The 15,446-nt window shown below is 32.5% G+C and overlaps 1 long non-coding RNA gene across 1 annotated transcript; it reads left to right on the top strand.

Moving 5' to 3' along the window:
• Positions 1-7,365: 7,365 nt before the first annotated feature.
• On the top strand, positions 7,366-8,169 carry LOC149151286 (uncharacterized). Its single transcript, XR_016263715.1, has 2 exons — positions 7,366-7,554; positions 7,754-8,169. It is a non-coding gene; the product is annotated as an uncharacterized LOC149151286 (long non-coding RNA).
• Positions 8,170-15,446: the final 7,277 nt, after the last annotated feature.

Below are 15,446 nucleotides of genomic sequence, written 5' to 3'. Positions count from 1 at the left end.
TTCATGTCTTTTTTATAAAAGGTCATTCAAACAAATCAAATGTAAGGAAACTTGACCATTAATTAGCTTGTCGATACAAATTTGACAAGTAACAGTATTAGCATTCTACTTGCCATTAAACCAATGGATTCACAAAAAAATCTAAAGCTACTAGCATGACTACCCCATCTACAACCTTTATATACATGACTGAGTTGCTCCTAGTGTTGTACATGGTTGCACTAGGTTCAGACATGAATATAGAGTGGACATGGCATGGCAAGGGCGAAAAGTTTTAATAGGTGCAATGTAGATCAATTTTTCTTCATACAATAGGTCTTTAGGTACAAGTGTATGTTATTTACAACTTTCCAGATGCGATGTAGAAGGTTATAACCCTCATTTTCTGCAAACCACACTTGTAATTCATGGCATAAAAATAAATAGCATTAAGTTACTTGAACAAAATGTTTGATACATGCAAAAAAAAAATTAAAACAAAAAAAAACTCTACATGTGCATTTTTGTACCTTCCTTGCTTTAAGAAAATAATTTTCAATTTTCTGCTTCATGTTGTTCAATCCACACTTTTTGGAAAATTTATGAGCTTGTACCATGTTGCATGGGGGAAAAAATTAAAAGGAACAAAGAAAAAAAGTGAATATACATGGAATCTTTGTTTTACAACAATCTAAGTTAGAAATTTGAACCTTGAACACTTTCAGGACCACAGTTGGCCATCCAAGATTGATGAGGTAGCCTCTCTTTCAAATCCCAATAGTGTTAATCAAAAGAGTCTTAATTTGATAGGAAATGGAGAGACTCAAACTCTCGGCTCCTTAAAGAGAAATGATTTTCTAAACTGTTTGTCAACCTTTGACACCACTTTCAATCTTGAAGAAAATGATATATACACAGGTTTCCAACTCTCCCAACAAGCATACATTGGCATTACCCAAGTATTATTCCTTTCCTAACAACCCTTATAAAATAAATGAATTCAAGAATTTAAGAAAATATAAATGAAGTACGTGAAGTAATAATTAGGATATGTGTGGTTCATAGTAAGAATGAGATGAATCAATTTCCTTTGACTGAGGCAAAAAAATTGGTTACATCAGTTGTTAGAACTTTGAGCTTATTAACCAAGGTCTCTAACCAACATGAAATTTAACTTAGAAAAATTATCACAAAATACCTTGTTGTACTACATAAAGGCCCCATTGGAGAGGATGAACACTCGTCAGGAGATTGTGCAAGGTACTTTAGGACCTAATAGACTAAAATTTACATTTATTGGTAAAACATTGTGGCCAAAGACCTTTTAGAGTGTTGAAGTCAAATTACTCCAAAATAGGTCTATAATCTATCATATTACTTTCAAAAGCTACCCTATACTTGTAAAACCTAGGATAATTGATAACACTAGATATCATAATGAACAAAAATAGGTTCATGATAACATGAACTTATAAAATTCAGTCAAACTATAGTGCATAATAACGAATTGATACCAAATCATAATAAGAATAACAAACAACTTACTTGTTGCTCCAAGCTATGAGAGAACTTCCTATCTACCCCAACAAGATTTCCTATAAAGCTTCCTATCTACCCCAACAAGTTTTCCTATAAAATAATTACACAATGCTCATACACCACGAGGATGGAAAATAAAACTCCATGAGATATATATTAAATTTTAAGAGAATTCTTTTATGCTTGAAATGTTCCAAGGAGTCACAATTTGTTAGATGTTTTGGTTATGATTATTATGTATAAAGGCAGTTTACATGCATTAAAAAAATGAACTAACTTGCAATTTCATCCATTAATATGTGTCAATCATAAGTTCACCATAGTTATAACCAGGGGTTAGCTCAACCAGTTGTTTTTTTCATCAATGTCACATATTTTATGGAATTGCAATTAGAATATACATGATGTGATGGGATCCTTAAATCTCCAATACATAATCCCAACAATGTTAATCAAAAGAGCCTTATTCTGATAGGAAATGGAGAAATTGAAACTCTCGTCTCATTAAAGAGAAATAATTTTCTAAACCATTTGTCAAACTTTGAAAACACTTCTAATATCCAAGAAAATGATATATAAATGGGTTGGCAGCTATCCCAACAAGCGTACATTAGCATTACCCAATTATCCCCTGCTGCTTAGAAACCATTATAAAATGCAAGAATTCAGACATTTAAAAAGAAAATATAAACAAAGTACCTGAAGTCATAATCAGGATATATGTGGTTCATAGTAAGAATGAGATGAATCAATGTCCTCCTACTAAGGCAGAAACATTTGCTACTGTCACTGGTTAGAAATTCCACCTTGTAAACTAAGTTTTTTAACCATAATGAAATTTAACACATAAAATTTTTCATAACATATCTTGTTGTACTAGATAAAGTCCCCATTGGAAAGGATGCACTGTCATCAAGAAATTGTGCAAGGTACTCCACGACCTAGTAGACCAAAATTTACATTTCTTGGTAAAACACCGTGGCTAGAGGCTAGTGTTATAAAAGCTAAATTACTCCAAAAGAGTAGTCTAACATACCTAATATTAATAAAATCTATGTTTATAGCCTATCATATTTCTTGATAAAGCTACCATTCCTTTGATAAGTATGTAACCTAGGATAATGGATAACATTGGACATCATAATGGATACAAACAAATTCATGATAACAAGAACTTATAAAATTGAATCAAGCTATAGTGCATAATAATGAATTGATACCAAATCAAAACAAGAATAACAAACAACATGTTTCTCCAAGCTATGAGAGAGCTTCCTATCTACCCCAACAAGCTTTCCTATAAAAAAATTAGGAAAATACAATGCTCATACACTAGAACACAAAGATGGAAAATAAAATTCCATGAGATATATATTAAATTTTAAGAGAATGCTTTTATGCTTGAAATATTCCAAGGAGTCATAATCAGTTAGTTGTTTTGGTTATGATTATAATTTATTATGTATAAAGGCAGTTTACATTCATTAAAAAATTGAACTAACTTGCAATTTCATCCATTAATTTGTGTGTCAATCACAAGTTTTCCAAATGCACAAATCATTATTAGATAATCAAATCCTGCTAAAATCTCAAAAGAAAATTTCATCTTTTTTATAAAAGGCCATTCAAACAAATCAAATGCAAGGCACTTGACCATTAATTAGCATGTCGATACAAAGTTGACAAGTAACAATATTATCATTCTACTTCTTCCCATTAAACCAAAGGATTCACAAAAAACTCTAAAGCTGCTAGCCTGACTACACCATCTACAACCTTTATATACATGATTGAGTTTCTCTCAGTGTTGTACATGGTTGCACTAGGTTCGGACTTGAATACAGAGTGGACATGGCATGGCAAGGGTGAATTTTTTTTAATAGGTGCAATGTTGATCAATTTTTGATTTTACAACAGATCTTCAGGTAGAAGTGTATCTCATTTGCAACTTTCCAGATGAAATGTAGAAGGTTATCACCCCCATTTTCTACAAACCACACCTACAATTCATGCAATAAAAAAAAACAGATTAAGTTACTCGAACAAAATGTCTAATACATGAAAAAAATAGTAAAATGAAAAAATAACTCTACATGTGAATTTTTGTACCTTCCCTGCTTCAAGCAAATAATTTTCCATTTTATGCTTCAGATTGTTCACTACACACACTTATAGAAAAGTTACTATCTTGTACGATGTTGCATGGGGGCAAAAAATTAAAAGGAACAAAGACAAAAATTGAATATACATGGAACCTTTGTTTTACAACACTCTAAGCTAAAAAAATTAACCCTGAACACTTTCAGCAACATAGTTGGTCGTCCAATACTGATGAGGTAGCCTCTTTTTTAAAGCCCAACAATGTTAATCAAAAGAGTCTTAATTGGATAGGAAATGGATAGACTCAAAATCTCGGGTCCTTAAAGAGAAATGGTTTTCTAAATTGTTTGTCAACCTTCGACACCACTTCCAATCTTGAAGAAAAGGATATATACACGGGTTTCCAACTATCCCAATAGGCTTACATTGGCATTACTTACATTGGAATTACCCAAGTATTCTTTCCTGCTTAACAACCCTTGTAAAATAAAATAATTCAAACATTTAAAAAGAAAATATAAACGAAGTACATGAAGTCATAATCATGATATGTGTGGTTCATAGTAAGAATGATATAAATCAATTTCCTCTGACTGAGGAAAAAATATTGGTTATGATAGTTGTTAGAACTTCGAGCTTATTAACCAAGCTCTCTAACCAGCATGAAATTTAACTTAGAAAATGATAACAAAATACCTTGTTTTGATGCAGAAAGGCCCCATTGGAGAAGATGAACACTCGTAAAGGAGATTGTGTAAGGTACTTTAGGACCTAACAAACCAAAATTTACATTTCTTGGTAAAATGTCGTGGCCAAAGAATTTTTAGAGTGTTAAAGTCAAATTACTCCAAAAGAGGTCTATAACCTATCATATTGCTTTCTAAATCTACCCTAAGTCTGTAAAACCTAGGATAATTAATAACACTGGATATCATAATGAACACAAATAGGTTCATGATAACATGAACTTATAAAATTTAGTCAAACTATAGTGCATAATAGCGAATTGATACAAAATCATAATAACAATAACAAACAACTTACTTGTTGCTCTAAGCTACGAGAGAACATCCTATCTACCCCAAAAATATTTCCTCTATAGCTTCCTATCTACACCAACAAGTTTTCCTATAAAAAATTTACAAAATCCTCATACACCATAAGGATGGGAAATAAAACTCCATGAGATATATATTAACTTTTAAGAGAATGCTTTTATTCTTGAAATGTTCCAAGGAGTCACAATTTGTTAGATGTTTTGGTTATGATTATTATGTATAAAGGAAATTTACATGCATTAAAAAAATGAACTAACTTGAAATTTCATCCATTAATATGTTTCAATCATAAGTTCTCCATAGTTATAACTAGGGACTAGCTCAACCAATTTTTGTTGTCATCAATGTCAGCTAAACTAATTTATATTGTCACTACCATTTGGCCAGTTCACTACTCAGCAGAGAATGCCCTTGGCTCTTTGCTAAGGGCACACCAACTTATTCAAGGTTCAATAAGGATGCCCCCCACCAATGCAATAAGAGGTTTTCCAAAGGGACAAATAATTTTATTAAACATACCTCAAAACAAAAATAAAATAAAATAAGAGAGTTGTGGATTTAAGAGATCTGTGGCTTGTATCTTTTGAATCAGTGACCGGAGAATCCACGGTATGAACATTTTTATACCAACGTTTCAAATCCCAAATGGGATCCATCATCACTACCTATAAAATGATTCTAATGGATTATATTTGATCATATTCTATAAAATGCTTCATTTGGGACAACACATAATGAAAGCTATGAGATAAAGGTACATTGTTGCTTGATTCAAGTTCATGATAACGAAGCTAATATAGTGTTTCTTTGGAATATTAAGGTGTAAAATATTGTAGCTATATGGGGATACATTTACTCGATACACAAAGTGAAATTTTGAAGTAGATGTCCATAAACCATACCTAGGATGTCATAAACATGAGACCAAAACCTTAATTCAATTCATTCATGACATAACATAGATAACGAAGCAATATAATGTTTCTTTGGAACATTAAGGTGTAAAATGTTGTATTTATAAAGGGATACATTTACCCAATACATAAAGTGAAATTTTGAAGTAGATGTCCATGAACCATACTTAGGATGTTGTAATCATGAGACCAAACCCTTAACTCAATTTATTCTTGACATAGCATAAAAATCAGGAAAGAATAAGGGTACAAAAATTCTGATTTTCCAATGCATTTTAGATTACGAAAACCTACGAATCCCTATTCATTTGTTGAAAAATACTCCTAAAAAACCTAAGGTCTGAGACCAAACCCTTAGTTCAATTCATTCATGACATAGCATAAAAATAAGGAAAGAATAAAGCTACAATACTTATGATTTTCCAATGCATTTTAGATCACTAAAACCTAGGAATCCCTATTCATTTGTTCCAAAAATAACCCTAAACAAACCTAAGGTATCTAAATTGCATTCGTGGAATCGAAAATTATTTTTAGACACAAGAAAATCAACTACCTAAACAAACCTAGGGTTTGTGAAATGCATTTGTGAAATTATCCTTTAAAAATATATAAAAAAAAAAATTATAAAAACTTTTAAATATAATTTAAAAATATAAATTTAAAACGAAAGAAATAATATTCTTTACTATTTCCTATATATTCATTTTTAGATTTCTCAAAAGTTCCTTATAATTAGTTTCCTTTTAAGAATATGAGATGTTTAATAATATGAAAACTTCCTTATGATTAGTTTCCTTTAAGAATATCATATGTTTAATAATATGAAAATGTTATTTTAAATTTAAAATGTAGATATGATTATGTTGAATGTTATTTTTATTTTTTTATTTTATTTTATTTTAAATGAAAAATTTGATAATTAATATGAAACATAATATGGGATTTTGCAGATATCTTTTCATTTCTATTTATAGTCAGTATCCTTAAAAACATTTTCAATTCTATTCACAATATGATTATTAATAAATGATTTTTAAAAACTTAGTGTAAAAATATTAATGATGATGGAACTTTATACTGCTATATATATAATACGGGGTAAATTTTACTACCCTACCTAAAATGTTTGTGGCCCCACCTTCCGACTGACACTTAACCCCGGAATCCGCAGGCAGGTGGTGGAGTCGAATGATGGTGTATGCTGGACGAACTGAACTCTCAAGTACTGCCATTTTCTTCTATATTGATAGCTAGAGGCACCCGCCAAGGAAAATAAGTCCGCCAAGTCTGTTGTTTGAAACTCAGAGCCTCATGCAATGGTGCTACTTCCCATGGTCTTGTATTTAGATGATGTGTAATTCAATTCATATGCAATATAATGAATTTTTTTTTTACCAATAGTTATAAATAATATAATTTTATATCATTTTTATATAAAAATAAATTTTAAATATTTTTTTTCCAAATATTATATATAGATATTTTTTTCCTTCTCTTTAATTTAATTTAAACTATGATAGAGATTTTTAATTCTTTCAATATTTAGCCGGATAGGTCTTTCTATGCATCAACAATCGTCAACACTTTTACCCTGCGCCGTTGGATCAAGTGAGACACTTTCAACCGTTGATTTGAAGTGTCATTTGAAGTGTCATATAGCAAGCATGCACTGCACTTTGACTGCTTTTTCCAAATATAAGTTGAGTTCCCTTCTTTTCTGTTGTGCATTGAACCTGGCCCTTTAATTCTGCGTGCACTGAGGACAATCCTCCGAAAATGCCGATAATTCCCACCTAAGACCATAACAACCGCAAGCTGCAAATCAAAGGGCCTGCGATAAAATATTCGAAACTATTAAATTCTTAGATTGCCTTCCTTCCTCTACTCTGCTTCTGTTCGAGACATTCCTCACCAGAACCATGGCGGAGCCGAAGCAGCTAGCTGATTGTAACGGTGTCAAGGTAAAGGCAGTCCCCTCACATGCGTTTGGGTTCTCTTATTTTAAGCTCAAGTTCAGTGTGAGATTACTGACCAGCCAATTTGTTAACACTTACTCTGCTAAATGAGAGTGAAGTTTTCTTTAAATTTGTTCATTCTTTACTTTTCCTTGTATTTCAAGATTGTGCCCCAAATTTGACGTGAAATTTATTGTTTATCAAGGATGAATGTTTACAGACAGCCTGCACAGGCTCCAACAAGTGGAATTTCAGTCCAAGTGATGTCGTCATGGGATGTAACCATAACATGTTAGGAATTCGAGGTGTTCTGGACTATGTGATGTCGCATTTGAATCCTGACGGTCATTTTGGTTTAAATTCTGCTTCTATGTTTTGAGCGATCGGAGTCATTTCCCCTGTTTATTGCTGCATTTTGAGTTTTGCAAGGCATTCTGGTTTCCTCTAAAAATAAGGTTTCATTAAATTTACGCTTTCTGGTAGTGATTTTTGAGATGTTGGGGTAAGGGTTTGGTAGATTAAGACATGCAGACAAATGTGCTTTGTTTGATCTTTTCTGATCTATTCGCAATTTTTTCAAAGGTTTTCAAACACATTGAGCTTCCTTTCATTGTGTAGAAATATTATCCTTCAGATCTCTATATTGTCTTCTAGGTTTTAAGTTAGTTTTTAGAAAAGGCGTATATATTTTGATTATAATTCGCCCATAGGCGTATATATTTCAACCTGGGGATGGATCAAGGCTTGGGGAATTATATATATATTTTTTAATCAACGAACCGGATTGAATGTCCTGGGAATATCCTACGAATATTCTTGGAAATATCTTACGAATATCCTTCGTCTGAGTGTGCAATGGACGGATGCGATTTCACATAGGGTAGTCGGAAGGGTTACTCTTTTGCGTTACAATCTGTAGAAATTAATTTTTAATTAATTAAAACCCTGAGTTGAAGCGTTTCCATTCTCCCCCTAATCGTTCCGATTATGTTTCAATAGCAAGTCCCAAGTTACAATGAATTTACCTGACTGTCTGTTCCAATTCATTCATTCATCCGTCGTTTGAGGAATTAGTGCAAATACGAAACCATTATTCTCATTGTTTTGTGGTAATAGCAGTAGTGGCGGGAAGACCTCTCTGGGTTAACCTTTTGGCTCAACTTACCCTCCAATAGCTCATGCTACAAAAGAAAACCCTTTAGTGATAAATCTGGAATCACAACTAAAATTTCCGATTACTATCATCAGGTTGATGTTCAAACTGTGGAAATTTCATTACGGTAAGTGGTTTACTGCATGTGTTTTGTTTCATCTTGTGTTTTTAGTCTCAAAGACTAGGGTTTAATGTTTTTTTTGGTTCATGGCGTCTCCTTTTGTTCTAAGAACAACCTTCAGCAAAAGTGTTGTCTGCGCCCTGAGGAGGATCATCGCTTGGGTTTCTCCTCGGAGAGAAAAATTTAGAAGAGTAGTGTTTTATATTTATATATATGTGTTTGGGGTAATAAAGAACTTATAATCTACGTTTATGTAGTTAGAAGAACTAGGGTTTCTAAATTGTAATACGAATCGTTGATGGAATTAAAGTTTGACAAATTGTTTGCCGTGGTTGATATGAATAGATGTAAAATAAAGCCGATAATCTCCTCACTCGCTGTTGTCTTAGGTTGGATATCAATTCTTCTCATTTATCACACTCATCTTACCCTGGAATAAAATGTATGACTTAAACAATGGTCCTTGGAGGATAACTTTTTAGTTTGAGATTATATTTGACACAATTTTTTAATCTCGTGGCAATTATAATTATCAAAATTTATAATTGCCATGACATTGCCTTTGTTTCTTTCATTTTAATAAATGTTTACATGCTTATCATGACAATTAATGATTTCTACGTGAAAATGCTAGAGTATGATGTACAATGCATGAGTATCCATTCTACAATCAGTATACATTATTTTTTTTTTGAATTAAGAGTGTCTTTAAAAAAAAAAGGTGGAAAAGAGATCGCTTGTTTCCTTTAAATCACACTCTCTTTAAATAAAATAGAGCTATAATTCATTGGGGATAGGCATAACTGTTTAAAATGCCGAGGATAATGTATATATTCTACAATCATATACATAAATTTATTTTGAATTAAGAGTGTCTTAAAAATTATACAATGTTCATTGGTTGTTTCGTTTCAATTGCCCTGCATTTAAAAATAAACTTGCAATTCAATGCGATTGGAATGAGTCCACTCAGACACTTGTAACTCTACGCCAAGTGAGGTATGACAAGCCACCTATGGTATAAGCGGAGAGTATGACAAACCACATATGGTATAAGTGGAAGAGGGCATACATTAAGTCATTCTATTACATTGGGGTTAATTTCTCTGCATTCGAATGTGTGAACCATCACCCTTTGGCCACGTGTGAAGGAATAGTACATCTTGAGAATCCATCGCCTTGTCTACGTTACGGTGGTTAAGTAGTGATGAGCATGTTGCAGTATTGGTGTTATTTGGCTTTTTGAGGGAAACAAACTTACCATTGTTTTCTTTTCTTTGGGTTGTGTGGCCGCTTTTGGTGCCATAATAAGGTAACAACTCTTTTCATTCTGTTCTGGGTGAAACTTTCTTTTTCATTTCTTGGTTGGAGGGTGTGTTGTTTGAAGAACTAGCTGGTGTAGCGGTCTTTGATCTAGGTGAATACGTTTTTTGGCACTCCAGCTGGTGGTTTACATTACGAATTTGAATACGTGCACGGTGGTTATCATTGACCTTTTTGGTTGGCTTTTGAGCTTTGAACTTACCGGGATGTACACTAATATGAAGGTGAGGACTTTGAGCAAAAGATAATGGAATATTTCATCAAATTGATCAAGAAAAAGCACGGAAAGGATATTAGTAAGGATAGCATAAATGAAATAAGACATTCAATGTGTTCCTTGTAATATAGATATAAACAAAACATCTAAAGAAAAGTAATTGCACAATGATCCAGTCCAAGAAAACAAGGTTTTCCACAAACCAATTAACTTTTCTAGAAAAATTCAACAATTCCAATTTAATAATCCTATTGGCTTCTCTTTGTACCTTTTGGGACAATTGCTAGTTAATACATAATTGCCATGTATTATTTTAAAAAATAATACATAGAAAAATAGTTCAATATATAACGTGTACATGTGCGAAAGTATATATATATATATATAGAGAGAGAGAGAGAAGCATATAACATTTAAAAAAATATTAATAACAAAATTTTTTATAACAAATTTTTCTACATATATGTAACATTTTTTTAGTGTTGTTCAAATTTAGCAAAGACTTATCAAATCTCTCAAGATAGAAACCTTTATTTATGTTTTGGATGGAAAAAAAATTACATTTTGAAAATTTTAATTCCTTTAAACAATTAATAAAATAAATCTAGAATTACAATAAACCCAGTTTAATAATCATAATAATAATAATAATAAGATGACCTTCAAATACTAAATGAAATATCTATTGTAAATGGTATCAAAATTATAAAAAAAAACTCGTCAAAATTAAAAAAAAAAAAAAAAAAAAAAAACGTCAAAATCTAAAATACAATATCAACATATTCCTAAAAATAAATACAAAGCTAAAGCATTTTGGAGAGAGAATTGATATTCAAAAACTGAAGCAGTGACAGTGACAAAATTGATGGGTATGCTTTTCATGTCAATGCCAAAAAATATTGAACATTCTAAAATAATGCAATATAATCAGAACAAAATCAATGGCTCAAACTATATTTCAATTGTCTAACAACAAAATCAATGGCTCAAAATGGCGTAGGTGGTATGGAAGGGGAGTTGTTTTCAAAGGGGACATATAATCAGAACAAAATCAATGGCTCAAACTATATTTCAATTGTCTAACAACAAAATCAATGGCTCAAAATGGTGTAGGTGGTATGGAAGGGGAGTTGTTTTCAAAGGGGACACCTTCGACGTAATTAAGTAAATTACAAATTTATTTAATATAATAATAATTATTATTACTAATAAAAAAATTAATATATAAGTTAAACATATATACATTTAAAAAAAATGTAACAAAATTCTTAACTATGGAGATTCATCTCTATAAATAGACCTTGAGACAATACCTCAGTGAACACCATGACTTATCAATACCAAATTCCCAAAAATCTATAACTTATTTCACATGGCACATATTCATATCACATAATTTTTAATTAATAAATTTAATTAAAGGGAAAAAGAACCATAATTTTTTAAAAATATTCTAAAATATTCTATCATCCACATAATAATTATTATTATATTGATAATTAAATTAAATTTTTGTGAACCTTATTCCAAAAAAAATATACCTATGAGTATATAGCTTGAGTGGGCCTAATGGTTAAGGGCATGTGTTTCATCCTAAGAGGTCGCATGTTCAAAATCAAAGTGGGGTAGAGTATGTATGCCTTCGTAGACTTAGAAAAAAACTACCACTTAGAAAAGCATCTCCCACATCCTTGAAATAGGTTTGGGAATTGGTGTATCTTTGTTTTAAAATTGGCCTCAGCCTTGAAATATGTTTGGGAATTATTGTATCTTTCTTTTAAAATCGGCCTCAGTCAAATCGCTGTGTGGAGGTGGGTCTCTTGTCCCACAAACAAGGGGGTCTCATACACCAATTTGGTATCTAATTGTATGACTTTTTCTTATTAATTAAATTTTATAATATTTTCAAAATCTAGAATCAACATAAAAAAAATTACCTCTTAGAAAATCATCTGCCACATCCTTGAAATAGGTTTGTGAAATAGGGCTTTTTTGTTTTAAAAATTGACATCTTCTTTCAGTGTGCTCGTCGATCACACATAATCTAGATTATTACTTGGAAATAATGGAGAAATCTAGTTAGTTCTAGATTAATTTATTATTAGCCACTTGTTGGAGAGTATTATGATTGTGTGTTTATTTAGGATTCAGATGCTATTTATTAGGGAGTTGTTGAAACTCCGCAATAGACATGTAATCATTTAAACATATGAGCTTTCTTCCTGGTGAATTGTATGTGGTGAGTGCAGGCACTCTCCAAGTTGAGTTCGTCTTACCTAAGAGGTGCACATTTCATTTCATATTTTTTTTCCTTATTTTTATGTTTGTATCATAGCTCAAGAGATTTGTTGGCATTATGAAATAGTGATTGTGTGGCCCTTTAAAGTTGTGTTGTGCATTATTGGAGCATTATAGTGTTGTTACATATGTGTTGAACTGTCGAGAAATGGCAACAAGAAATTCTAGTTTAATTTGTCCTTGAATTAAATAGTGAATTAAAATCAAATTCTATTCTCATAGAAACTTGTAAATAGTTAATTAAGTTCAATCGACTTAATTAGCTTAGGAATTTAGAGTTGGAAGTCTTTATGTAGTCATGTATATGTTCTCCCTAAATTTTAGTGGTCCAAGATGAGTTTATTTGAGTTGTAATTAGATAACTTAGTTTGACTGAGTTATAGTCAGCTCAACTAATTCTAACTGTTTGTGGAACTAACAAAAGTATAGTAGTGAGTTGGTGCACTGGTGAATCCTCAATGCTACTCCATTTAATTGAAGATTCCCTCATGATAAACTCATGCATGTCAGTTCAGAGAAAGACCCAGTTGAGACTAGAGTGTGGGGATAATGTATTATCAGTTGTAGAATGATATGAGTTGTATAGATCATGCATGAAATCAGAAGAGGACCTAGATTTGGATTGCACGGTTATGGAAGAAGGAATTCCCAATTAAATATGGGCTATTCCTCATAAGAATTTCTCAAGGAAATAAGGGCTTGATAGGAAACAAAAATTGGCTAAGTGTTGGTTAGTGCAAGCTTGTGAGGCAGAGAGTTGATTATACTTATGCAGGAATTTTTCTTGTGAGAACAAGCTTTGTATTATCACTCAAATTTCTGATTAATGTAATAGATAGTAAGTTTTGAGTAGTGGATTTCCCTATAGAAATAATAAATTGTGTTATGTGTCTTTGATTATCTTTCTCTTGTCGATTATTGTTTTCATCGATCATTGGTTTTTGTTGTTTAAAGAGTAGAATAGATTCTTGTCTTGTGTTTTAGTACATTGCATGAGGTGTGAATATACAGGAAAATCTACATAGTATTAGAGTTGAAGACATTATACTAGAGGAGATTTCTAAGTTTTGAGTTTTGGGTTACATGTGAAATTCGAATTTGCAATACATACTTCAGGATCGACAAATTTCTTTCTATGGTTTGAGGCTCATGTATGCCTTGGAAGGAAACTCGAATTATATAGCTTGGAATGATAGGATGGAGGTTTTTCTACAGGATAATGGCCTCAACAAATTCATTGATCAAGACATTCCTAAGCTAACAACATCGGATGCATAGAATCTGGCTCAATGGAAGAAGTGTGTGGTGAAAGTGAGACGGATAATACTTGAGGGAGTTTGAGACCACATTGTCTCAAGTCTCCATGGAAGGGAAACTCTGTATGATATGTGGAAAGCATTGACAAACCTATTCCAAAAGAACAGTGACCATAGGTAGTTGCATTGAAAGACAAACTTCGAAAAATCAAGATGGAGAAAGGCGAGAGCATTTGAAAATACTTGACCAAGTTCACTCACTGTCGTGATGAGCATGGAAGTGTTGGAATAATTGTTGTTGGGGATGATATGGTGAGCTTATCTCTCATAGGCCTTCCCAAGAGTTGGAATAACTATTAGGACTCTATCAATGGGAGGGAGAAGCTGCTAGATTGGGAAGGTCTATGGTCAGATTTGATGGAGGAGGAGATCAGAAGGAACACTAAAGATGGTTCCTCATTAAAGAATGATGATGAAGAAAATTGTGCCTTAGCGACTAGGGCATGGAAAGGGAAAAGGAAGGTGTCACATTCCAAATCATATTCTCACCATGGAGGTAAGAAGAAAGACATGATGAATGTTAAGTGCTTTCATTGTCACGATTTGAACCATTTTGCTACAAATTGTTTGCTCAAGAAGTCCAACAAAAATTCCTTGGGACGAGCAGTAGGTGAGGCCTTGGCCTCTCAATTCGAATTGGAATTTACTCTGATTTTATGCATGGTGTCATCAATGATGGGTAGTGTATGGTACCTTGACAATGGAGCTTTATTCCACATTATTAGTGATAAGGATTTGTTTAGTGATCTCGAGGAGAAGGATCTCCATATGCATATCGAGATGGGTGACAATGGGAGGTATAATGCTACTATATTAGGCATGGTTACTTTTTATAAGGATCAAGGTGCTCCTCTCACCCTGGGTTGAAGAAGAAATTAGTATTAGTCGCCATGCTTGAGGATAGAGGATATGATGTGATTTTCTCAAAAGGAAAGGCAATCCTTTGACACATAGCCACAGGTCAATTAAAGAAGATACATATTCAAGTTAAGAATCTCTATAAGTTGGAGGTAGAGGATTGTGCTGCTTTGAGCACGAAAGTAGAGAAGGTGAAGAGCTGAGATGTTGGCGAGTTGTGGCACATGAAATTGGGTCACTCGCATCATGGGGCTTTGGAAATAATGCAACATATCTCTACTAGTCTTTCCAAAGGTACGCTAGAGAAAGTTGATATATGCAAGGGGTGTATTTTGGGAAAATACACCAAGGCTTCTTTTCATGAAAAAGAAAATTGAGCAGAGGCGATTCTAGAGTGAGTCCATTTAGATGTGTGTGGAGCATTCTCAACAGAATTCATGACCAAAGACGGGTATTATGTTATATTTGTTGATTAATTTTCTCGTAAATACTCAATATTTTTCATATAGAAGAAGGATCAAATTTTCACAATTTTTTTTTTATTTAAAGCATTGGTCAAGGAAAGTTTGGCAAGAAGGTTAAAGCTCTGAGGAGTGATAACAGTGGTGAGTA

Source organism: Pinus tabuliformis, chromosome 9, assembly GCF_031772625.1.
Source record: "Pinus tabuliformis cultivar Carrire ecotype Pingquan chromosome 9, CPIR1, whole genome shotgun sequence".
In the NCBI taxonomy this organism is placed as follows: Eukaryota; Viridiplantae; Streptophyta; class Pinopsida; order Pinales; family Pinaceae; genus Pinus; species Pinus tabuliformis.
Note: the sequence above shows the minus strand (reverse complement) of the source record. Positions and strands in the feature narration are given on the sequence as shown.